Here is a 24,538-nt window from a genome sequence, read left to right as displayed (position 1 = left end):
AGTGTCGAACAACCTTTGTACAGTTAAAGCCAGCAGTTACTACATAACGGAAACACCAACGTTATCTCTTTTATGCGTTTATACACAGGTCACGCTGATTACTGAACAAAAACCCAAAGATCAGCTGTTAATCGAATTTATTTGCTCTCTCTCCTCCTTAAACATGTTTTTAATGTTAGTTATAATTCAGAATTGGCGACTGAAACACGTAGGACACATAAGAACATCAGGAAATAAAACCCTGATAAATATAACCTCAGTAAAAGAAGTCCGTCTCAGCGGGGATTATTACAGCTGTGTATCGGGGCCTGCGCTTTGTCGGTGGTAATAACAGCTCGATTGCTTGCGAGGCGAGCGGGTCTATCCCCCGCTTTGCCGTGAGACTGGGCAGACATCTCCGAAATCATCGAAGCACTTTTGCAAAGAGGCTGTATCTTGACAAACCGACCAGACACATGAAGATTAAACATTCTCGGCTAAAAAAATATTAAAACTGTATTTGACACACACAAACAGGGTTTGTGTGTGTCACACACAAACAGGGTTTGTGTGTGTCAGTTCTGTTAGTTTCCACATGCTGGTTGTTGTGTGCTAAAAACAATGGCCACCAGGCCAAAGCAATGGTTTTGAGTCGATCAGCGTTAACCCCGCCCCCTGTGTTTGATGGGTGAGGTTGACAGATAAAATTATTTCATGGTGAGAGCCAGGCGCCAGTACTGCCAAAATGAAATAAATAAATATATCATTAAATAATTAATTAAATGTGTCAATAATTAATTAAAATGTGAAATACATAAATAATTAATTAAATGTGTCAATAATTAATTAAAATGTGAAATACATAAATAATTAATTAAATGTGTCAATAATTAATTAAAATGTGAAATACACAAATAATTAATTAAATGTGTCAATAATTAATAAATTAATTACATGTGTCATAACTATTTATTTAATTAATTATTTCCCATTTTAATTAATTATTGCCACATTTAATTAATTATTTAATGGTGTATTTAATTAATTCATTATGGCAGTCCTGGCGTTCCATACGTGTGCCCCTCTCCGTGCCTGTGTTCCCCGGAGACCCTCTTCCCATACCCCCTCACCTGTATATATCTGCACCTGGTGTCTGTTTGTAAATAAATTGTGAAACTTCAGAGACGGTCTGCCTCCGAGTCTCTCCTGAACCTGACAATTCCAGTGTTTGCAGTGTGGGAGAAAGTACTGTCACTACTGCATGTCCTTAACTTTTGTTAAATGATAGTGTTAAGTTGATAGTGTTTCATAGTGTTTCACCTTCAAGTTACACACTATGAAAGGCAGCAACAAGTTTAATGTTCAGAAACCTAAAGTATGTATCAGCAGCAGAATGGAGCTAAAAATAAATGTTTGTTTCAGTTCTATGAAGCTTTGAGTATTTTGGATTAGTAGCACTGCTGTGTTTGTTGCATCATATTGCTGTAATTGTTTATATGCTTTATATATTCTGAGGTAAGTTGATCTATAGTGTTACATCATATTCTATAAGGATGTTATGTGTTTGTGGACTTTCTGCCCAGTTTGACCCATTTAGCAGAAGTCAGCCTGTTTAAGGCTCTGATATCTATTCTGTGTGACTTAAAGCAGTTATGACATGGTCTGATTTTCTCACCCAATAAAGGAATATTTCATATATCAGTCTACTCTTCATTCTATCAGACACAGTTATCACAGCTCGTACATTTTCTTTTTACACATATATGTAAGCATTGAGCCAAATGTAATAATGCCAACATATTAAAGGAACAATATTTGTCTGGTGCTCCACCTGGAGACTCTGTTGTCCTGCTGGGAGACTTCAATGCTTACGTGGGTAACGACAGCGAGAGACCTGGAGGGGCGTGATTGGGAGGAACGGCCTCCCTGATCTGAACCCGAGCGGTGCTTCGTTATTGGACTTCTGTGCTAATCCACAGTTTGGCCATAACGAACACCTTGTTCGAACATAAGAGTGTCCATAAGTGCACGTGGCACCAGGATGCTCTAGGCCGTAGGTCGATGATCGATTTTGTAATGGTGTCACCAGACCTGCGACCATATGTTCTGGACACTCGGGTAAAGAGAGGGGCTGAGCTGTCAACTGATCACCACCTGGTGGTGAGTTGGATCAGGTGGCGGGGGAGGATGCTGGACAGACCTGGTGCACCTAAACGCATAGTGAGGGTGTGCTGGGAACGTCTAGCAGAGGCCCCAGTCCGTGAGATCTTCAACGCACACCTTCGGCAGAGCTTCAACAGCATTCCAAGGGAGACTGGGGACATTGAGTCCGAATGGACCATGTTCAGTGTCTCCATTCCTGAAGCTGCTGCATTGAGCTGCGGCCGCAAGATGGTTTGTGCCTGCTGTGGTGGTAATCCCCAAACCAAATGGTGGACACCAGAGGTGAAGGGAGCCACCAGGCTGAAGAAGGAGTCCTATCGGGCTTGGTTAGCCTGTGGGACTCCGGAGACAGCCAACAGGTATCGACAGGCCAAGCGGAATGCGGCTCGGGCAGTGGCTGAAGCAAAAACTCGGGTGTGGGAGGAGTTCGGAGAGGCCATGGAAAAAGACTTTCGGACTGCCTCGAAGAGACTCTGGCAAAGGCGTCTCAGGAGGGGAAAGCGGTGCTCTACCTGCACTGTGTATAGTGCTGGCGGAGCGCTGCTGACGTCGACTGAGAAAATTGTCAGGCGGTGGAAGGAATACTTCGAGGACCTCCTTAATCCCACTGGCACGTCTTCCGAGGAGGAAGCAGAGTCTGGGGATGAGGGCAATGACCCGCCAATTTCCGGGGGCGAGGTCACTGAGGCAGTTAAACAACTCCTTGGTGGCAGAGCCCCTGGTGTTGATGAGGTCCGCCCCGAGTTCCTGAAGGCTCTGGACGTTGTAGGGCTGTCCTGGTTGACACGCCTCTACAATGTTGCGTGGAGATCAGGGGCAGTACCCCTGGACTGGCAGACCGGAGTGGTGGTCCCCATCTTTAAGAAGGGAGACCGGAGGGTGTGTTCCAACTACAGGGGGATGACACTCCTCAGCCTCCCTGGGAAAGTCTATGCCAGGGTGCTGGAAAGGAGAGTTCATCCGCTAGTCGAACCTCGGATACAGGAGGAACAATGCGGTTTTCGTCCTGGTCACGGAACACTGGACCAGCTCTTTATCCTCTCGAGGATTCTTGAGGGTGCATGGGAGTTTGCCCAACCAGTCTACATGTGTTTTGTGGACTTGGAGAAGGCATTCGACCGTGTCCCTCGGGGTGTCCTGTGGGAGGTGTTGCGGGAGTATGGGGTGTCTGGCCCATTGCTACGGGCCATTCGATCCCTATACAACCGTTGCAAGAGCTTGGTCCGCATTGCCGGCAATAAGTCGGACTCGTTCCCGGTGGGTGATGGGCTCCGCCAGGGCTGCCCTTTGTCACAGGTTCTGTTCATAATTTTTATGGACAGGATTTCTAGGCGCAGCCAAGTGGCGGAGGGCTTTCGCTTTGGTGGCCTCAGAATCTCATCTCTGATTTTTGCGGATGATGTGGTTCTGTTGGCTTCATCAGGTGAGGGCCTCCAGCTCGCACTGGAACGGTTCGCAGCCGAGTGTGAAGCAGCGGGAATGAGGATCAGCACCTCCAAATCTGAGGCCATGGTTCTCAGTCGGAAAAGGGTGGAGTGCCCACTCTGGGTCGGGGATGAGTTCCTGCCCAAAGTGGAGGAGTTCAAGTATCTCGGGGTCTTGTTTGCGAGTGATGGGAGAAGGGAGCCGGAGATCGGCAGATGGATTGGGGCTGCAGCTGCAGTAATGCAGACGCTGCACCGGTCCGTCGTGGTGAAGAGGGAGCTGAGTGTAAAAGCGAAGCTCTCAATTTACCGGTTGATCTACGTCCCTACCCTAACCTATGGCCACGAGCTGTGGGTAGTGACCGAAAGAACGAGATCGCGGATACAAGCGGCAGAAATGAGCTTCCTCCGAAGGGTGGAGAAGTTTGGCCATCCGGGAGGGGCTCAGAGTAGAGCTGCTGCTGCTCCACATCGAAAGGAGCCAGCTGAGGTGGTTCGGGCATCTGATAAGGATGCCCCTTGGGCGCCTCCTGGGTGAGGTGTTCCAGGCATGTCCCACCGGGAGGAGGCCCCGCGGCAGACCCAGGACACGTTGGAGAGATTATATCTCTTGGCTGGCCTGGGAACGCCTTGGTGTTTCCCCGGATAAGCTGGAGGAGGTGGCTGGGGAGAGGGAGGTCTGGGCCTCTTTGCTTAGGCTGCTGCCCCCGCGACCCGGCCTCGGATAAAGCGGAGGAAGATGGATGGATGGATGGAAATATAAATAACTACAACTTGAATCTTTGACCCAGAGTTCAAGCTCACTGCTGTTATATATATATTTAAAAAAAAAACACCCAGCACACCCCTGCGGGCGGTTTATCCTTCAAGCTCGGGTCCTCTACCAGAGGCCTTGAGAGCTTGAGGGTCCTGCGCAGTATCTTAGCTGTTCCCAGGACTGCGCTCTTCTGGACAGAGATCTCAGATGTTATTCCCGGGATCTGCTGGAGCCACTCGCCTAGCTTGGGAGTCATCGCACCTAGTGCTCCGATTACCACGGGGACCACCGATACCTTCACCCTCCACATCCTCTCGAGCTCTTCTCTGAGCCCTTGGTGTTTCTCCAGCTTCTCGTGTGCCTTCTTCCTGATATTGCTGTCATTCGGAACCGCTACATCGATCACTACGGCTGTCTTCTTCTGTTTGTCTACTACCACTATGTCCGGTTGGTTAGCCACCACCATTTTGTCCGTCTGTATCTGGAAGTCCCACAGGATCTTAGCTCGGTCATTCTCCACCACCCTTGGGGGCATTTCCCATTTTGACCTCGGGACTTCCAGGTTATACTCGGCACAGATGTTCCTGTACACTATGCCGGCCACTTGGTTATGGCGTTCCATGTATGCCTTGCCTGCTAGCATCTTGCACCCTGCTGTTATGTGCTGGATTGTCTCTGGGGCATCTTTACACAGCCTGCACCTGGGGTCTTGCCTGGTGTGATAGACCCCAGCCTCTATGGATCTTGTACTCAGAGCTTGTTCTTGTGCTGCCATGATTAGTGCCTCTGTGCTATCTTTCAGTCCAGCTTTGTACAGCCACTGGTAGGATTTCTGGATATCAGCCACCTCCTCTATCTGCCGGTGGTACATACCGTGCAGGGGCCTGTCCTTCCATGATGGTTCCTCGTCTCCCTCCTCTTTCTTGGGTTTCTGCTGCCTGAGGTATTCACTGAACACGCAGTCAGTTGGGGCCATTTTCGTGATGTATTCTTGGATGTTCGTTGTCTCATCCTGGATTGTGGTGCTGACACTCACCAGTCCCCGACCCCCTTCCTTCCGCTTAGCGTACAGCCTCAGGTTGCTGGACTTGGGGTGAAACCCTCCATGCATGGTAAGGAGCTTTCTTGTCTCTATGTCAGTGGCTTCTATCTCCTCCTTTGGCCAGCCTATTACCCCAGCAGGGTACCTGATCACGGGCAGGGCGTACGTGTTACGTGATGGCCCGGATCTTGTTCTTACCGTTCAACTGACTCCTCAGGACTTGCCTGACCCTCTGCAGGTACTTGGTGGTTGCAGCTTTCCTAGCGGCCTCTTCATGGTTCCCATTCGCCTGCGGGATCCCCAGGTACTTGTAACTGTCCTCTATGTCTGCAATGTTGCCTTCTGGTAGTTCAATCCCCTCAGTTCTGGCTACCTACCATCCGACTACACTTCTCCAGCCCGAACGACATTCCAATGTCATTGCTGTATAACCTGGTAGTGTGGATCAGTGAATCGATGTCTCGTTCACTCTTGGCATACAGCTTGATGTCATCCATGTACAGGAGGTGGCTGACAACTGCTCCGTTCCGTAGTCGGTATCCGTAGCCAGTCTTGTTAATGATCTCACTGAGGGGGCCTATGCAGAACAGCAGTGGGGACAGAGCATCTCCCTGGTAGATCCCGCACTTGATGGTGACTTGTGCTATGGGCTTGGAGTTGGCCTCTAGTGTTGTACGCCACATCCCCATTGAGTTCCTGATGAAGGCTCTTAGGGTCCCATTGATCTTGTACAGTTCTAGGCATTCCAGTATCCAGCTGTGGGCCATTGAGTCATAGGCCTTCTTGTAATCAATCCAGGCAGTGCACAGGTTGGTTAGTCTGGTCTTGCAGTCTTGGCTGACTGTTCTGTCTACCAGTAGCTGGTGTTTTGCGCCTCTGGTATTCTTGCCAATTCCTTTCTGTGTCCCGCTCATGTATTGACCCATGTGCCTACTCATCTTAGCCGATATGATGCCTGACAGGAGCTTCCATGTAGTACTGAGGCGGGGACTGGTCCCTTCTTGGGGTTCTTGGGGATCAGGACCGTCCGACCTTCGGTTAGCCATTCTGGGTGTCCCTCGTTAACTGCTATATTTCTTATGCACCTTCTTTGTTGCACCTTTCTGCAACTCCGTTAGTTGGCTAACCTCCCTCCGTGCTACTTTGATCTTGCCTCCTTCTCCATGGAGGGTACTGCCCCTTGTGGCTGTTCAACTTGTAGCCAAGCATCTCACTGATCACTGCTGCCGTATTGTAGATCAGCTTGTTAGTGTCGGTAATCGTGGCTGTAGGTATCGTCCGTAGTGCTGCATTTACATCATCTAGCAGACCTTCTGAGGGTACTTCACGTAATCTTGGTAACCGGCTACGGGGGGTCCAGGTTTTAAGCTTGGCCATGATCCTATCTTTCAGGTCAGTTCCTCTCGCACTCAACGATCCTTCGGGCTATGTACCCAATCTCGGGTGGGGGTGATGATATCTCCCCCCTGACCTGGCGTCCTGACTCCTCCTTGCCGTAGCATTTATGTTGTACCTCGTCAATCTCTAGCTATGAGAGCAGTCCCTTCTTTCTTTTGTTGGGACACTGAGCTACTAGTTGTTTCGCCGTCATTGTGGATGTTGGGTATCGAAGAATACCCTCATCCTATTCATGTAGCCCTTCTGCCGGGGTTACTTGCGTAGTAGCATTCCAACAACACCCCGTTTTCGTCTCTTGCCCACCAATGCCTTCATGTTCCAGTAGCCCACTTCTCGTCAGGGTGCCCTAGTTCCTCAACACCTGACGCGGTGTTGAGGATAATATTGGCCATATTATATTTACATTACCACAGTGAGATGATTTTAGTCTCATGAACAACATTAGCTAATTGTTATTACTAACTACTCTTGAAATGAAAGTATCATGGTTGCTAGGCAACCTGAGCAGCACGACGAAGGCTAGACCGTCCCATTTCACAAGCCTCTCACTTCCGCACTTCTAGTACTTATAGTACGCACCGTACGTAGTACGCGTGGTGCGCGTACTTCAAGCGTGCAGACCCTGAATTGGGACACAACCTGAGTGTCATTCTGAGTGGAGGGTTTTTCCTTCTTTAAGTTGAGTTACCACTGCCAGTATTTGTTTTTACTTGACCTTGGATGACAGATTACTGTGGATTTGACTGATTTTGGACTACTCAGTTAAAAAGGGTGACACTAGGGTATATACTAGACTTAATAGTTACTGAGTACAATAATGGATTTCTATACATTTTACAACAAATGAAAACTTTGTAAGATTCAGATAATTCTTTATTAAAATCTAGACACTTAGAATGAGAATAAGAAAGAAAAGTATTTCTTTGTGCCCCCCCTCTCCCTGTTAATGCCCTACCTGGCCCCCTGGCAAAACTTTGCTAGACCCGCCCCTGCACAGTTACCAGCTGTCTGCTACATAGAAAAGGATTCTGGTGTAGGTTGTCTCTCAGGAACAGTTCATAGCTTTGCTTCAACTCATTCATGTCACCTAAAAGGTAAACCTGTTTCTCCATCACCTGTTCAGCTCTGATGATTCAGTAAGGACGTCTCCTGGTTTCATCTTCATGTTTCCCTCTCACCACATATCCAAACCGATATCATGACCAGCAGCTTTTACGGCTGGCGCAGAGGGAACTGCTGATCATTGATCAGTTTCATGACTGAATTAGCAACTTTCTAGCTGAAGTGGTACGGGACAAATCACGTTCCTTTTCACCTCAACTTTAAAGTTCGACCTCCTCGGCTGTAATTGGTCCAGCCCAGAGTCGATCATGACCAACTGGCCAATCCACCACCATTCATTTATACCGTTAAAAAAAGAATAAAACCCCATCAGCCCATAAAAACGAAAAATCACGAGCGGCCCACCAAATGCCCGATGGCCAGTCCAGCCCTGAGCAGAGCATCATGGGAAGTCCACCAACAGCCTGAGCCTATAGCAGCATAACTAAGGGATGGTTCAGTGTCACCTGATCCAACTCTAACTAAAAGCTTTATCAAAAAAGAAAGTTTGAAGCTGATCTTCAAAGTAGAGAGGGTGTCTGTCTCCTGAACTCAAACTGGGAGCTGCTTCCACACCCAGTCCAACATAGCCAGGCTTTCTTTGCTGCTTTGACAAAACCTCAAATCCCAGTCAGAGATGATGAGCATCATCACAGTGACAATCATTTCTCTGTTAACCCAGGCTTTCTGCTTCAGGATCTGTGCACGCTCACAGAACAAGGAGACCTTTAAACATCATTTCACTAAATGGATGGACTGAGCACAGCACGGGGAGGCACGGGGATCATGACACCCTGTCTCTCTTCCTCTTTCTCCCTGTTGTGGGTGGCCAACTCACTTCCTCATCGGTTTTTTGTTTTGGTCACTTACTGCTGCGCTTGGCCCTGGATAGTCCTCAGGGAGAGAGGAAATTAGGACAGGAGGCCTCTGTCCTATCACCTCATCCATGAGAGCAAACCAAAGCCAAGTAGCAGCAGTGGACTTTCCACTGACTCCCTCTCCTAACCCTGGGTACTTGTAATCCTAATGGCAGAGGAAATCAGAAATTACAGTTGACGCACAAAAACTTTCAGGTTCTTTACAACATGATGGTTAAGAAAACTGTATTCATAAGCATAAAATGTGTAAATGGGTCATTCTTGTACCTCCACAGTGGCCGAATTCTTGAAACCACTGAATAGGTGATCACTTCACCTGCCCATTAAAAGTCCTTTGAGTCAATTTAAATCCAGAATTCAAAATCCTGCTCCTCACATACAAGGTCTTAAATAATCAGGCCCCATCTTATCTTAATGACCTTGTAGTACCATATCACCCTATTAGAGCACTTCGCTCTCGCTCTGCAGGCCTACTTGTTGTTCCTAGAGTATTTAAAAGTAGAATGGGAGGCAGAGCCTTCAGTTTTCAGGCCCCTCTTCTGTGGAACCAGCTTCCAGTTTGGATTCGGGAGACAGACACTATCTCTACTTTTAAGATTAGGCTTCAAACTTTCCTTTTTGCTAAAGCATATAGTTAGGGCTGGACCAGGTGACCCTGAATCCTCCCTTAGTTATGTTGCAATCCGGTCTTTTAGAAATGATGTGATGAATCCTGCTTCCGAGCCCAAACTATCCTGCTTTTAATAAGGCTTATGTGTTTTTAACATGTTTTAATGCTTTGTATCTTGTTCTATTTATTCTCAAAAAACCCTTGAAAACAGTCAGTGATCACTGTCAGCCTCTCTCGGTTTTTATTACCACTGTTCATTTTAAAGCTCAGTTGTTAAAACCTTACGATGTAACTACAGCCCAGCCCATGCAGCAGTATATTAATGACTAGCCTCATATTGTGGATGGATTATCTCAGTTGTTCTCCTGACTGACGATTGGTCCGTTTACAGCATCCTGCCATGTGATTGCATTTGTCCGTGACCACCAGGAACCCTCACGTTAAATTTTGTCAGTGGAAAAAAGTTAGCGTTCATCCTCCAGCTTCACTGTTTATATTATGTTAACATAGCTGTGTCGCTAGCAATCACGTAGCACATCATTATATACCAGCTAGTCCAACTTCAGTAACCCTATAAACGTCACTGCTGTTTAGTTTTCTGTCTTCATTTATGTTGGAAGTGATAGCAGAGCTGTACGTTTTAATTTGTTTCAGAAATCTCTCAGTGAGACCATAGTATATCATGTTAAGGTGGAAACTAGTGAGCTAACTTCCTGCTAACTTCTAACTCTGTTAAATTTTATAAATTCTGTTTTCATGGATGCCTGGATGTTAAACCTCATTGTTACACCTGGCAGAGCAGCAACGCTGATCATTTTATTACAGATGAAAGAATTTAGACAGTTTTTAAACTTTCAGTGATGCCGCAGTGATTATTTGACTTAGGACCTGCAGCAGAGTTTGGGCCCACACACGGCTAATGACGTCAGAATTAAAGACCAGATAGATTTAGGCTGCTGGGGGATTCCCATGATGCACTGGGTGTTTCTTCTTCACTCACTATGTGTTAATAGACCTCTCTGCACTGAATCATACCTGTTATTGCAACATGTTCTCACTCCCAACTCGTCAAATGTGTGACGCATGGTCAGGCTCCCTCTGCTTCACTTCTCGACGCGCAGGGTAACCCCCTCGCGTCGAGAATTGACGTGCAGGGTCCTCTCATTGAATACTATAGAGCTCCTTAAACGTTGCTTATTGACAACAAGAGATTGCCACGGAAGAGCCTGTTGTCCGGATATTTATATATTTCAGAAATCACATTGTAGTGACGTATACAGAGCACAATAAATTATATAATGTAAGCAACTACCTGAGAAACAGCAGATACAGCAGATACATTAATTATAGGCTATTACTTTTGTATCGTTTATTGCATTTATGGAGGGAGTGGTGTATGCTGGGTAATGGCACAGCTAGCGACTGGGTGACTTTATTCACCCGCTTCGGATGTTATCAGTCCATACAATGGGCGTTATTAGCACAAATCAGTCCCATAGATATGGGCCAGCATGGGCCATCTCCACCTGCTAGATTGTTCAGAAGGTTGTTATCATCCATCCAGATGGAGGATCACTAACAGGAGCGTGGGAAGACTCCAGAATCCACTCTGGCAGGAATCCGGTGGATACAGCAGTGTTTACAGGTAAGACCGTTTAAACGGACAGCATTTATAGAATGACTATTAAAAGTCAGCGAGTGTCAATAATGTTAATGTGGTTAAGTTAGTAATACACCGAGTGCTAATATAACAGCTTTAAGATGCATTTGTAGATATTATTACGTGTTTTACCGTCTTAATGTGCTAGCTTAAAGTTACGTGTAAACGTTAGCTTATATTGGAGTAAAGCTGTTACTGTTTAAACTATGTTAGCACAGAAATATTAGCTTCTGTCATGACTGATGAAGTTACTAGTTAATAAAGTTTCCAGTAAAGTGTTTAATCGCAGCCACAGATTGACAGCAAATATCTCGATTAGCTTCAGTGCATCTATAATAAATATGTGCAAGTTTCAGTGCTTCGTTTAAACTGTATGATACTTATACTGACCCAGGGTCAGTGTAAAGTACAATCCTAGCTGTGTGAACAAAGCCTGGCTCCTTTAATCCTGCATGACAAACCTCAGGATGCAGGTTATTATTACTCTTTCCTGCTGGCACACCTGTCACACCTGAGAGTCAGCTAGAAACTTACAGTGACGTGGACATCATGCAAAGACTGCCAGACTCTGTAATACTGCAAATGATCAGTGACTCAGGTTAACACTAAACTTTCAACAGTACCTCTGTGTCTCTGTGTGCGGAACATTTAGGACTGAGTCAGGCTGCATTGACTTTATTCATTGGGACTTTAATGTGTTAAAAACAGGTTGAAGACGGCTCAGAAACAGTTGAAGATTAAAATTTAGTGTTATGGCTGCTGGTGGTGTGTAAAGCCTCTACTCAGCTGTATTTTTGTTACTAATTTATGTTTCTTGTTGTTTAACACAAATTTAAGTTCAGAAGTCAGAAGTTGCTGTTGCTTAATCCTTAATAGTTTAACTGGATTGGAAATCAAAAAATCCAGATTCTTCTTCCACAGAAGTTTCATTTGTCAGTGTGGGTCTGCTGAGTCACCAGAAGAACTCATTTCATTCATTCTCCACGATGTTGATTTACAGAAATGTTTCACAGGAACTGATTCCTCCCAAAGGGTGAACTAGTGTGTTTCCATAGATTATCTCTGTAATGTACTTCTTAAATGAAGGCAAGTGTTTGTCCTTTTTGTTCCTCAGGTATAGTACGTGATATCAAGGGCCGGCGGTCAACACTGGGGGAAGACAAGAAGCAGACGTACTTCCAAGAGGGAGCTGCAGTGAGGACACAGCCTGGTCACTGAGGTCAGAGGTCAGAATATGAAACAGCTCAGGTTTATATTTTAGGGGTTATAAAAAGTTCGAAATGTATTTATAAAGAAATCTTTAAATAATATTTTAAATAATAATCATAATCATTATTATTACTAGAAATATCAAACATTTAAGTGGATTTTCTGTTACACGTATTGTCTTAGCCCTGCGATAAACTGGCAGCCTGTCCTGTCTTTGTCCTGTCTCAGCTGGGATAGGCTTCATCCTCCCGCAACCCTGAATTGGATACATTGTATTCCAATTATGTAATCTGATCATTTACAAACTCAAGGTATTCAATCAAAATGTTACCAATAATTATAAAATGGGAAAGCAGAAATAAGTGTGACATGAATGTAAATGTGTGAGCTGACATAGAGGACAGCTACATGTAGTCTGAAAAACCTTTGTTGTCAAGTTTGCAGGTATATCAGCACGAGACATTCTTACATAGAAGAGACTGTTAAAGTCTCTGACTCAGTGAAGCATTATTGGTCCCGTCTGTTTGGATAAATATAGTAAGCTGATGTATGAGTATTTATTGACACATTTTCTTAAGTGCTTATCCAGTTCAGGATCACAGTGGAGCTGCAGCTGGATATGTTCAGTAAAGAAACCTTACAAAAGTTAACAATAAACCTGCATCCCTGTATGTTGTTGTCCACAGGATGAGAAAATCAAACTGGAAGACTGTGGAACATGTTAATAAATGTTTGTGTTCATCCGTGTGTCTTTCACAGGAGGCGCTGGAAGGTTTCCCTAATAGTTCCTGGTGAATCAAAGCAGAACCATAAAGGTTGCTGGACTGCATGATGGCCTTACCCCTGAGCAGTCATCCTGTTAAAGGAGGAACCAGTTAGAAGCTGTTTTCAAAGTAGCTGAGCAGATTTCATCTCAAGTAAGCGATTAACTGTTTGTTTGTTTGTTCTGCCACTTAAAGAGTATTTAAGGACGTCTTTTGAGTGTCCAATTGAATTAATTCTACTGACTCTCATGGTCGTTTGTGATTATGGACATATTTTCATGTTCATCAACCATTTAGAAAATTCTATCTATTTAGTAATATCTGTCAGCTATAAAATATAATATAAATATAAAAATATCTAAATATCTCCTGTCCGTTATATTTTAATGATCTAAGACCATACGTCTGTTATCGTGTTACTATCACGGCTGGGCAGCAGTCGTGTGGTGGAATGAAAGAGGACCCAAGATGCAGATAGCAGTGGAGATGCAGGTGGAGATTTATTTACAGTGAAAAACCCAAGGTGAGGGCAGAACTAAACATTAGTGATGTGACGTTCTGTATCGAGGCTTCGAAGCTTGTGTCGAGTAATTGAGGGGGCGTTTCCGCGAAGCGCGTATCGAGGCTTGCTTCATTTGTGGGAGGAGCTGAAAATGATGACGTCCGAAGCCTCGCTGCCCGGCTGTACCACGTGACTGGTTCATGAAGTGGTTCGAACTTTGCTGCGAGCTATGACAGCGATATAAACCCCTCAGATTTCATTCAAAAATGTAGGTGTTTGATGGAGAGTTGCGGTTAGTGAGAGTTAGAGACAGTTTGGAGAGAGTTTGGAGGTTTATGAGAGTGAGGAGAGAAAGTCAGGAGAGAATGGAGCCAGCTAAGAAGAGGAGGATGTCCTCCCCTGTGTGGGAACATTGTGATTTTATTCCTCCCAACAAGGTATGTAAATTTCTACAGAAGATGTATTTTCATAATACTGATGGGGCAATACAATTTATGTTAAGCGGCTTTACTTTTGTACAAGGTGAAGTGTTTGCTATGTGCCAGGGAGAATAGTGGGAACACCGATTGTGGAGCAAGACCAGGTGAACCATCAAATGCCATGATAATATAGCATGCAGTAATGTTACTAAATGATATAACAATATTATACAGCTGTTATAAGTTACGTGTGTGGTATTTATATTTGTGCTTTGTTTATATTGTCTTTCCTCAGGAGAACAATCTCAAATAGATGAAGACCTGGTTACCATGGTGATTGAGGACTCCCAGCCATTTAGCATTGTGGAGGACAAAGGATTTAAAAGATTTGTTAAATCATTAAATGTTTTAAATGTTCTCCCCATTAAAAAGGTCATAAAAGCAGTGAAAATTTAGTTTTTACAAAATAAAATGTGAACAGGCAGGACTGAGGCCTCAGTGTGTAGCTGTCCATACTAGTGATGTGACGTTCTGTATCGAGGCTTCGAAGCTTGTGTCGAGTAATTGAGGGGGCGTTTCCGCAAAGCGCATATCGAGGCTTGCTTCATTTATGGGAGGAGCTGAAAATGATGACGTCCGAAGCCTCGCTGCCCGGCTGTACCACGTGACTGGTTCATGAAGCGGTTCGAACTTTGCCGCGAGATATGACAGCGATATAAACCCCTCAGATTTCATTCAAAAATGTAGGTGTTTGATGGAGAGTTGCGGTTAGTGAGAGTTAGAGACAGTTTGGAGAGAGTTTGGAGGTTTATGACAGTGAGGAGAGAAAGTCAGGAGAGAATGGAGCCAGCTAAGAAGAGGAGGATGTCCTCCCCTGTGTGGGAACATTGTGATTTTATTCCTCCCAACAAGGTATGTAAATTTTTACAGAAGATGTATTTTCATAATACTGATGGTGCAATAAAACATATGTTAAGCCGTCTTTACTTTTGTACAAGGTGAAGTGTTTGCTATGTGCCAGGGAGCTGGGATATAACAACAACACCTCATCCAAGCTTAGGCACTACAGAGCTTTGCATGAGAATAGGGGAACACCGATTGTGGCGCAAGACCAGGTGAGCCATCAAATGCCATGATAATATAGCATGCAGTAATGTTACTAAATGATATAACAATATTATACAATGCAATAAGTGACGTGTGTGATATTTATATTTGTGCTTTGTTTTTGTTGTCTTTCCTCAGGAGAACAATCTCAAATAGATGAAGACCTGGTTAGCATGGTGATTGAGGACTTCCAGCCATTTAGCATTGTGGAGGACAAAGGATGTAAAAGATTTGTTAAATCATTAAATCCTAGCTATGTTCTCCCCACTAAAAAGGTCATAAAAGCAGTGAAAATTTAGTTTTTACAGAATAAAATGTGGGCAGGATTGAGGCTCAAAGCCTCAGTGTGTAGCTGTCCATACCTGAATGTTACAAAAGCACAACCACTGTCCACACCCCAACTAGAGATGGCACGATACCACTTTTTTATGTCCGATACCGATACCAATATCATAAATTTGGATATCTGCCGATACCGATATGAATCCGATATAGTGTGTTTTTTTAATCAATAAAACGTTTTTTAATATCTTGCTGCATTTTGTATAAGTTTATACTCAAGTTTAAATAAATAACAACACTAAATCTATTCTGTTATACCTGTATGTAAAAAATACACTGCACCCAAAATATTTCATAGTTCAGCAACACTGATCAATCTAATAAACTTAAACCTGCTCCATCCTCCCTGTTCTGGTATTTTAAAGAGTACTTAGCAGAAATATTAAGCAGCCTAACTAATAGGGTTGCAAACTCCCAGCAAAAAAAAAATAGGGAACCACCCTCCACCTCATGATGCTTAATCGATGTAATCAAATTTAATTTGATGCAGGGGGAAAAAATGCACAGAAATAAATTATTTTTCAAGAATAATTAAATAGATTCAACATCTTTCTTCAACAGATTTGCAGACTGCACAGATGGTTCCTTCCCAAAGGAAAAAGTAGTATAGCTTACTAGGGTATATTAGAATTAACAGTCAAACGATGACCTGGATGACTGAGAACCTTCACAGACATTAGACTTAACAGTTACTATATACAGTAATGGACTTATATATATATTTTACATCAGATTAAAACTTTGGGTGTAAGAGTCAGATAATCATTTATTAAAAGCTAGATATTTTAAATGAGAATAAGAAAGAAAAGTATGTCTTTGTGCCCCCTTTTCCCTGTTCATGCCCTATCGGCCCCCCTGGCTAAACTTTGCTAGATCCGCCCCTGCACAGTTACCAGCCGTCAGCTGTAGAAAAAGATCCTGGTGTAGAAAGTAATATTAAATACATTCTAACAACAGCTGATCAAGGTTAAACTTGCTGCTGTTGTTCAGCCGCTGGTTTCCTCTTTCTGGTGCAAAGTGGGCCAAAAACAAAGAAGAGAGACGGACTCACGACAGAAATGCCGATCAGCTGATCATTGATCAGTTTCACGATTGAAGTGGGAGCAGGAGAGAGAGAGAGAGAGAGGCAGTCGCTCCATATATTGGTTGTTAAGCTTAACGCTGGAATGCTTTACAAACATTCAGAGATGAACTTACACACTTGCTTTACTTCTCTCTGGGATAACTGCTGGTTTGGTAGCACACAGCCGCTCTATCACGTGACCACACTGCTGCAACGTGCTACGGTTATGAGCCGAGTTACGCCGTGTAGCAAGTTTTGTGAGGTGCTTTTTTGATATTTAATGGATCGGATTACATTTTTTATTTCTCGCCGATATCCGATCCAGGAATTTGGGTCAGTATCGGACCGATACCGATACGTAATATCGGATCGGTCCATCTCTAACCCCAACCACACCTCACCTCACAGTAAATGATCATTTCCATTTTAAGCATTTCCAAATGATCATTTTCCATACTGCCAGCATAAATATACAAAGTATACTGCCATCACTACAATATAGATGTTTTACACACTCCTTTTGTTGTTGACATTTACAGGCTATGTGCAAAAGGCCACACTCTTCAAATTCATGCCAACTAATATTTTTACGTCCAGTAGGTGTCCTACTAGAGCAAATGAAGCTTCAAGAAGCTTTGTGCTGGGGTGAACCAATTGGATGAAAAGCTACAGTGCTTCATGAAGCTTCATCTGCCCATCACTAGTCCATACCTGAACGTTACAAAAGCACAACCACTGTCCACACCCCAACCACACCTCACCTCACAGTAAATGATCATTTCCATTTTACGCATTTCCAAATGATCATTTTCTATACTGCCAGTATAAATATACACAGTATACTGCCATCACTACAATACACATGTTTTACACACTCCTTTTGTTGTTGACATTTACAGGCTGTGTGCAAAAGGCCACACTCTTCAAATTCATGCCAACTAATATTTTTACGTCCAGTAGGTGTCCTACTAGAGCAAATGAAGCTTCAAGAAGCTTTGAGCTGGGGTGAACCAATTGGATGAAAAGCTTCAGTGCTTCATGAAGCTTCATCTGCCCATCACTACTAAACATAAACCTAAACTGGTGAAACTAACACAAACAGAGGACACAAAGCGAGGAACAGAGAGACATAGCGATATACCAAAATGATGCAGATAAATGCAGACGACGCAACAAGGAGCACAGGCAGACACGCAGTATAAATACACACACCAGGTAATCAGGAAATGGCACACAGGAGGGGACACAGCTGGAACTAATGGGCATAACGAGACACAAACCTACAAAGTAAAACAGGAAACTCACAGACTGTTTCACAATACCAACTTGGGGACACGAACAGAACACAGAGGAAGGACACAGGTAGGCATGATAGAAACACTAAACACACAACTCAAATCATAAGAACAAATACAAAACAGCAGAAACTGGAAAATAATAACAATAAACTCAAAACACTGGGTCAACGACCCAGGACCATGACAGTTACATTAGCATTCCTCACATATCAATGAGATGCTGTACAGTACAATCCTACTGACACAGCAGAGGGATAACGACGGCTATTCAACATCGTTACACGACACATTCGAGCTGCATGATGCAGACAAAGTGACTAAATCATCTTTTTGTGGTTTATTGTCTTCAAACCAGCAGACAAAGCTGATGGCAGAAGATGTTTGGAGAAGAACTTCAGGCCGTGTACTGAAAAGGTTTTTTTTTCTTGTTATCAAAAGACATTTGGAGTGACGGCTTCTACAACTGTGCTGAAGTAAAGCTTACAGTCTAAGAAGTCACAGTGTTGATATTCAGCACAAAGAGAAAAGCTCACTATTTTGAATTTATTTACAATCATAGTTTTATAAATTATGACTGTAAACATCTTTTACAGCTTTGATATTGTTTGACACTCGATATCAGGTTTAATTTAAAGGTTTCTGTGCCCCAATGAGCCATTTACACTGACCAGTGTCACTTTAACTGTAACACATTCATTATTTGGATCCAACATTTCTAAAAGAAATAACTGAATGTAAAAAATGGCAGCCCTCAGGCCAGGTTTAATTGATAGAGATGCATTATGAAATTTATGTATCCCAGATAATTGTTATTCATCTAGTCATGGCAGACCCACCCCTTCCTCCCAAGTTAACTGCAACCCAAAAGAACTAGTGGGGCTATTTACACACTCACAACCAGTGTGGGGTAAAAAGAGCCATCAAAAAGCTGTCAGCCTGCACAGCCACAGATGTGCTAGAAGAGTTAGAAACTCTGCTTATGGAGAAACCTTCTAAGTCTAACAGGGGACAGGTACTCCTGCCCAAATAACATGATATAACCCCACATACAGCCCAGCCATAAAGAGAACCAAGTCATTTAGTTAAAGACAGCATGGGACCAAATGCATGTAACCAGCCTGCACCAACCTGGCTCTTCTTCCTCCTGAATTAAATGAATGAATGGATGAAAGTTAAATGACTACAAACCTAAAGCCACTAGTTCCCACACTGGAGTTCCCTGACACTGTGTGCTAACCGTATTTAGCTTGTATCAACAGTTGTAACAGGCTAAGCCACCTGAGACACTGCATTGAATGATTGTTTCTATCTTAATGGTTTCAGCTCATATGTTCTGCTTTTTTCTTTCAGTAGATCAAATCAGCTCGTGCTCCTTCTGCTTCCATTTTAATGGCAAGAAGAAGAAGAATGCTTCAGCGAAGTGGCGTCCATGGTCTCAGTGAACAGTCATGGTCACACACTGCATGTGGTTTTAAAAGCAACATGTCTGTTCACCACAACAATCGAGATGTGTAATATTAGTGCAGCTACGGTTTGTTCTTGAACATCAGTTCTGTTTTCTACTTTGACCACTTAGACCAAAAAAGTGTTGTTTTCAGATTCTTTCTTTTAAATCTATAATGCAGGATGATTATGTTAGTTTAAATGAATCAACACCCCCGAGTCATTCTAACTACCAGAAATCTCGAAGCACAGGTCGAGGGGGCGGTGTGGCAGCAATTTTTCACACCAGTCTATTAATTAATGAAAGACCAAGACAGACTTTTAATTCATTTGAAAGCCTGATGCTTAACATTGTCCACCCCAGCTGTGAAACTCAGAAACCAGTCTTACTTGTTATCATCTATCGTCCACCTGGGCCTTACACAGAGTTTCTGTCTGATTTCTCAGACTTTATATCTAATTTAGTTCTGAGCTCAGATAAAATAATTATTGTGGGTGATTTTAACATCCATGTTGATGCTAAAAATGACAGCCTCAACATGGCATTTAATCTGTTGTTAGACTCAATTGGTTTCTCTCAAAATGTAAAAGAACCCACCCACCACTTTAATCACACTCTAGATCTTGTTTTAACATATGGCATAGAAACTGAACATTTAACAGTGTTTCCTGAAAACCCTCTCCTGTCTGATCATTTCTTGATAACATTTACATTTACAATAATTGATTACGCAGCAGTGGAGAGTGGACTTTATCAAAGTAGATGTCTTTCTGAAAGCGCTGTAACTAAGTTTAAGAATATAATCCAGCCACTGTTATCATCGTCAATGCCCTGTACCAACACAGAGCAGAGCAGCTATCTGAACGCTACCCCAACAGAGGTCGATTATCTTGTTAATAATTTCACCTCCTCACTACGTACGACTCTGGATACTGTAGCTCCAGTGAAAACTAAGGTCTCTAATCAGAAGTACCTGACCCCGTGGTATAATTCTCAAACACGTACCCTAAAGCAGATGACTCGTAATCTGGAGAGGAAATGGCGTGTCACAAATTTAGAGGATCATCATTTAGCCTGGAGAAATAGTTTTTTGCTTTATAAGAAAGCCCTCCGCAAAGCCAGAACAGCTTACTACTCATCACTGATTGAAGAAAATAAGAACAACCCCAGGTTTCTCTTCAGCTCTGTAGCCAGGCTGACAAAAAGTCAGAGCTCTTTTGAGCCAACCATCCCTTTAACGTTAACTAGTGATGACTTCATGAACTTCTTCACAAATAAAATTTTTATCATTAGAGAAAAAATTACCAATAATCATCCCACAGATGTAATATTATCTACAGCTACTCTTAGTTTCATTGATGTTAAGTTAGACTCTTTTTCTCCAATTGATCTTTCTGAGTTAACTTCAATAATTACTTCCTCCAAACCATCAACGTGTCTTTTAGACCCCATTCCTACAAAACTGCTCAAAGAAGTCCTGCCATTGATTAATTCTTCGATCTTATATATGATCAACCTATCTCTAATAATCGGCTATGTACCACAGGCCTTCAAGGTGGCTGCAGTTAAACCTTTACTCAAAAAGTCATCTCTAGACCCAGCAGTCTTAGCTAATTATAGGCCAATCTCCAACCTTCCTTTCATATCAAAAATCCTTGAAAGAGTAGTTGTCAAACAGCTAACAGATCATCTGCAGAGGAATGGTTTATTTGAAGAGTTTCAGTCAGGTTTCAGAGTTCATCACAGCACAGAAACAGCTTTAGTGAAGGTTACAAATGATCTTCTTATGGCCTCTGACAGTGGACTCATCTCTGTGCTTGTCCTTCTTGACCTTAGTGCAGCATTCGATACTGTTGACCATAATATCCTATTAGAGCGATTAGAACATGCTGTAGGTATTACAGGTATTGCACTGCAGTGGTTTGTATCATATCTATCTAATAGACTCCAATTTGTGCATGTAAATGGAGAGTCCTCTTCACACACTGAGGTTAATTATGGAGTTCCACAGGGTTCAGTGCTAGGACCAATTCTGTTTACTTTATACATGCTTCCCCTAGGCAGCATCATTAGAAGACATAGCATACATTTTCACTGCTATGCAGATGACACCCAGCTCTATCTGTTCATGAAGCCAGATAACACACACCAATTAGTTAAACTGCAGGAATGTCTTAAAGACATAAAGACTTGGATGGCCACTAACTTTCTGCTTCTTAACTCAGATAAAACTGAGGTCATTGTACTCGGCGCTGAAAAGCTTAGAAATATGGTATCTAACCAGATTCTTACTCTGGATGGCATTACCTTGGCCTCCAGTAACACTGTGAGGAACCTTGGAGTCATTTTTGACCAGGATATGTCCTTCAACGCACATATTAAACAAATATGTAAGACTGCGTTCTTCCATTTGCGCAACATCTCTAAAATTAGAAATATCCTGTCTCAGAGTGACGCTGAAAAACTAGTTCATGCATTTATTACTTCCAGGCTGGACTACTGCAATTCATTATTATCAGGATGTCCAAAAAACTCACTGAAAAGCCTTCAGTTAATCCAAAATGCTGCAGCAAGAGTACTGACAGGGACTAGAAAGAGAGAGCATATTTCTCCTGTTTTGGCTTCCCTTCATTGGCTTCCTGTTAAATCCAGAATTGAATTCAAAATCCTGCTCCTCACATACAAGGTCTTAAATAATCAGGCCCCATCTTATCTTAATGACCTTGTAGTACCATATCACCCTATTAGAGCACTTCGCTCTCGCTCTGCAGGCCTACTTGTTGTTCCTAGAGTATTTAAAAGTAGAATGGGAGGGAGAGCCTTCAGTTTTCAGGCCCCTCTTCTGTGGAACCAGCTTCCAGTTTGGATTCGGGAGACAGACACTATCTCTACTTTTAAGATTAGGCTTAAAACTTTCCTTTTTGCTAAAGCATATAGTTAGGGCTGGACCAGGTGACCCTGAATCCTCCCTTAGTTATGCTGCAATAGATGTAGGCTGCCGGGGGATTCCCATGATGCATTGAGTTTTTCCTTTCCAGTCACCTTTCTCACTCACTATGTGTTAACAGACCTCTCTGTATTGAATCATATCTGTTATTAATCTCTGTCTCTCTTCCACAGCATGTCTTTTATCCTGTCTTCCTTCTCTCACCCCAACCGGTCGCAGCAAATGGCCGCCCCTCCCTGAGCCTGGTTCTGCCGGAGGTTTCTTCCTGTTAAAAGGGAGTTTTTCCTTCCCACTGTCGCCAAAGTGCTTGCTCATAGGGGGTCATATGATTGTTGGGCTTTTCTCTGTATCTATGAAGCGCCTTGAGGCGACATTTGTTGTGATTTGGCGCTATATAAATAAAATTGAATTGAATTGAATTGAATAAAGCACCTGTTCATTTTTTATTAAAATTAGTTTCACATAAATGTTAGTGTTTCCTTTATGATATTTTAATGCTTACACTACACTGTACATGTCTACATTAGAGACATTTCTGTTACCTATGTATGAGACTGGGCTGCTTGACTACAATTTGGAAATGGAGGCAAAATCACACGGATCGTGCTATTGTTTGTTTTTTAATCCGATGGACTGAACACAGGAGGTATCTGTCTAAGCAAAGATTAATCTGATCCCATTTCTACCTGTCTCTACTGTTTCAACTGTAACTGTCAGGATATATATTTGTTCCAGCTCTCATAGGGCAAACAATGACTCAGACTTGTCAAATGTTCTTTGACTTGATGCACAATATGAAGTTCACAATTTTCTTACAAATAAAACTCTAATGACAAACATGAACAGCTGTGCTTATTTCTGAGACATGGGTTTTTGAATGTGTTCATATTTAGACAGTGTGCATCTGTATGCTGAAACTGTAATGGTGAACCTGAGGTGATGTCAACAAAAGGCAAATATATATAAACTCTAACTCAAACCCGCTTTGTTCTGTAATTAAAGGCTTTTTATAGCCGTTCATGACACACACACACACACACACATAAAACACTTTGCCTCACCATGAGAATGCAACTTTACTAAAACCTTTAAAGTATCTGATATAGGATAGAAAAATGAAGCAACCAGAGATTTAATGATGAAGACTCTGGGTTCCGTAGTTCACGTTTTACAGTCCTGAATGACTCTCTGCTCATCCAAATAATTTATTGAATTGGAGTTTAGAATGTACTTTGAATTTAGACTGTTGCTGTTTAATTTTTTACATTGTTACTGTGTTATGTCATGAATAAGGTTCACCTGCTGGGGGTTTGATGCATCAACTGGACAGTACAGTCAAAGACAGACTTCATTCATCATACAATACAATACAACTTTTTTTGTATAGCACGTTTAAAAGACCAGCAGTACACCAAAGTGCTTTACAATAAAAACAGGAAAATTAAGACATAATTAAATAAAAGACTATTAACAAAGTACCACATATGTCATCAGGTTAAGGACACTAATTATACGGGAATAGAAGAACAAAGTTACTAAGAACAGATATAGCTAAAAGATACATAAAGTACATAAAAAATTGAACCAATATGCCAGTATCATATGCAAGAATCCTAGTTAGATTTTTGTTTTCACTCATATTTGTGAACCAAATATTGAAAACAACTCTGACAGACTGGATACCTTGTCAGGGTGTACATTACCTTGTACTCAAGCATCCCAGGACAGAGCCCTGCCCCGCCATGAGCCTGGGTGGATACGTGTTTATAATATAAAATGACTGATACTGAATATGAATATTTCATGAAAACCGAATTATAATATGAATTCCTAGGTGTTTGTTATATCCAGCAAGAGTAATATTGATTACATATGTCTGAATTGCTAACCCTAACCCTAGCTCAACAGACCACAATGCCCTGGACTGTCACTATTATTACATGCTGTGAACATAAGTAACTCTGATCACAGTTTATGTTGTAAAAGAGAAGGAATATTGAAAAAAAGATCAACATTGTGATATTATTTCTTCCAAACTGACCAGAAACATGCTTGTCAGACTCGCACAGCAAAGGATCAGACTCACTGTGCATGACGGCTCGGGCCAATGATGTCTGTTAGATTGTCAGTTGTTTAGTGCTTCTGTACAGTTAGAGTCACCGTCTCTATTTCAGTATAGTTAATATGCAGAAAACACTAAAAGTTGGTTGTCTTCCAATATTCTAACATAATTAAAAAACTTTGACTTTGTAAGTACATATAGTTACAGTCCTAATTCCAGTATGATTCTTCATAACTCCTGCTTTGAAATACTGAACTTTAAAAATTACCTGATGAAAGATAATTTACAGTGGCACTCTGTCAGGATCATTCTGACTGTAAGTTCACTGTATTAATCTGAATCCTTCTAAAATGTGTTGTGAATTAATGC

General features: G+C 42.6%; 3 long non-coding RNA genes across 3 annotated transcripts in view; all 3 read left to right on the top strand.

The window, feature by feature from the left end:
- The window catches only part of LOC146498779 (uncharacterized), a 319,599-nt gene that overhangs the window by 259,922 nt on the left and 35,139 nt on the right, over window positions 1-24,538 (top strand). The window lies entirely within an intron of this gene.
- Window positions 12,126-19,335, top strand: LOC146498782 (uncharacterized). Its single transcript, XR_014870422.1, has 4 exons — window positions 12,126-12,238; window positions 12,981-13,138; window positions 18,072-18,130; window positions 19,067-19,335. It is a non-coding gene; the product is annotated as an uncharacterized LOC146498782 (long non-coding RNA).
- LOC146498783 (uncharacterized) lies at window positions 14,427-15,932 on the top strand. The gene is made up of 2 exons (XR_014870433.1): window positions 14,427-14,818; window positions 14,905-15,932. It is a non-coding gene; the product is annotated as an uncharacterized LOC146498783 (long non-coding RNA).

Source organism: Neolamprologus multifasciatus, chromosome 17 (genome assembly GCF_963576455.1).
Source record: "Neolamprologus multifasciatus chromosome 17, fNeoMul1.2, whole genome shotgun sequence".
Classification (NCBI taxonomy): Eukaryota; Metazoa; Chordata; class Actinopteri; order Cichliformes; family Cichlidae; genus Neolamprologus; species Neolamprologus multifasciatus.
This window is presented reverse-complemented; position numbering and strand designations above follow the sequence as displayed.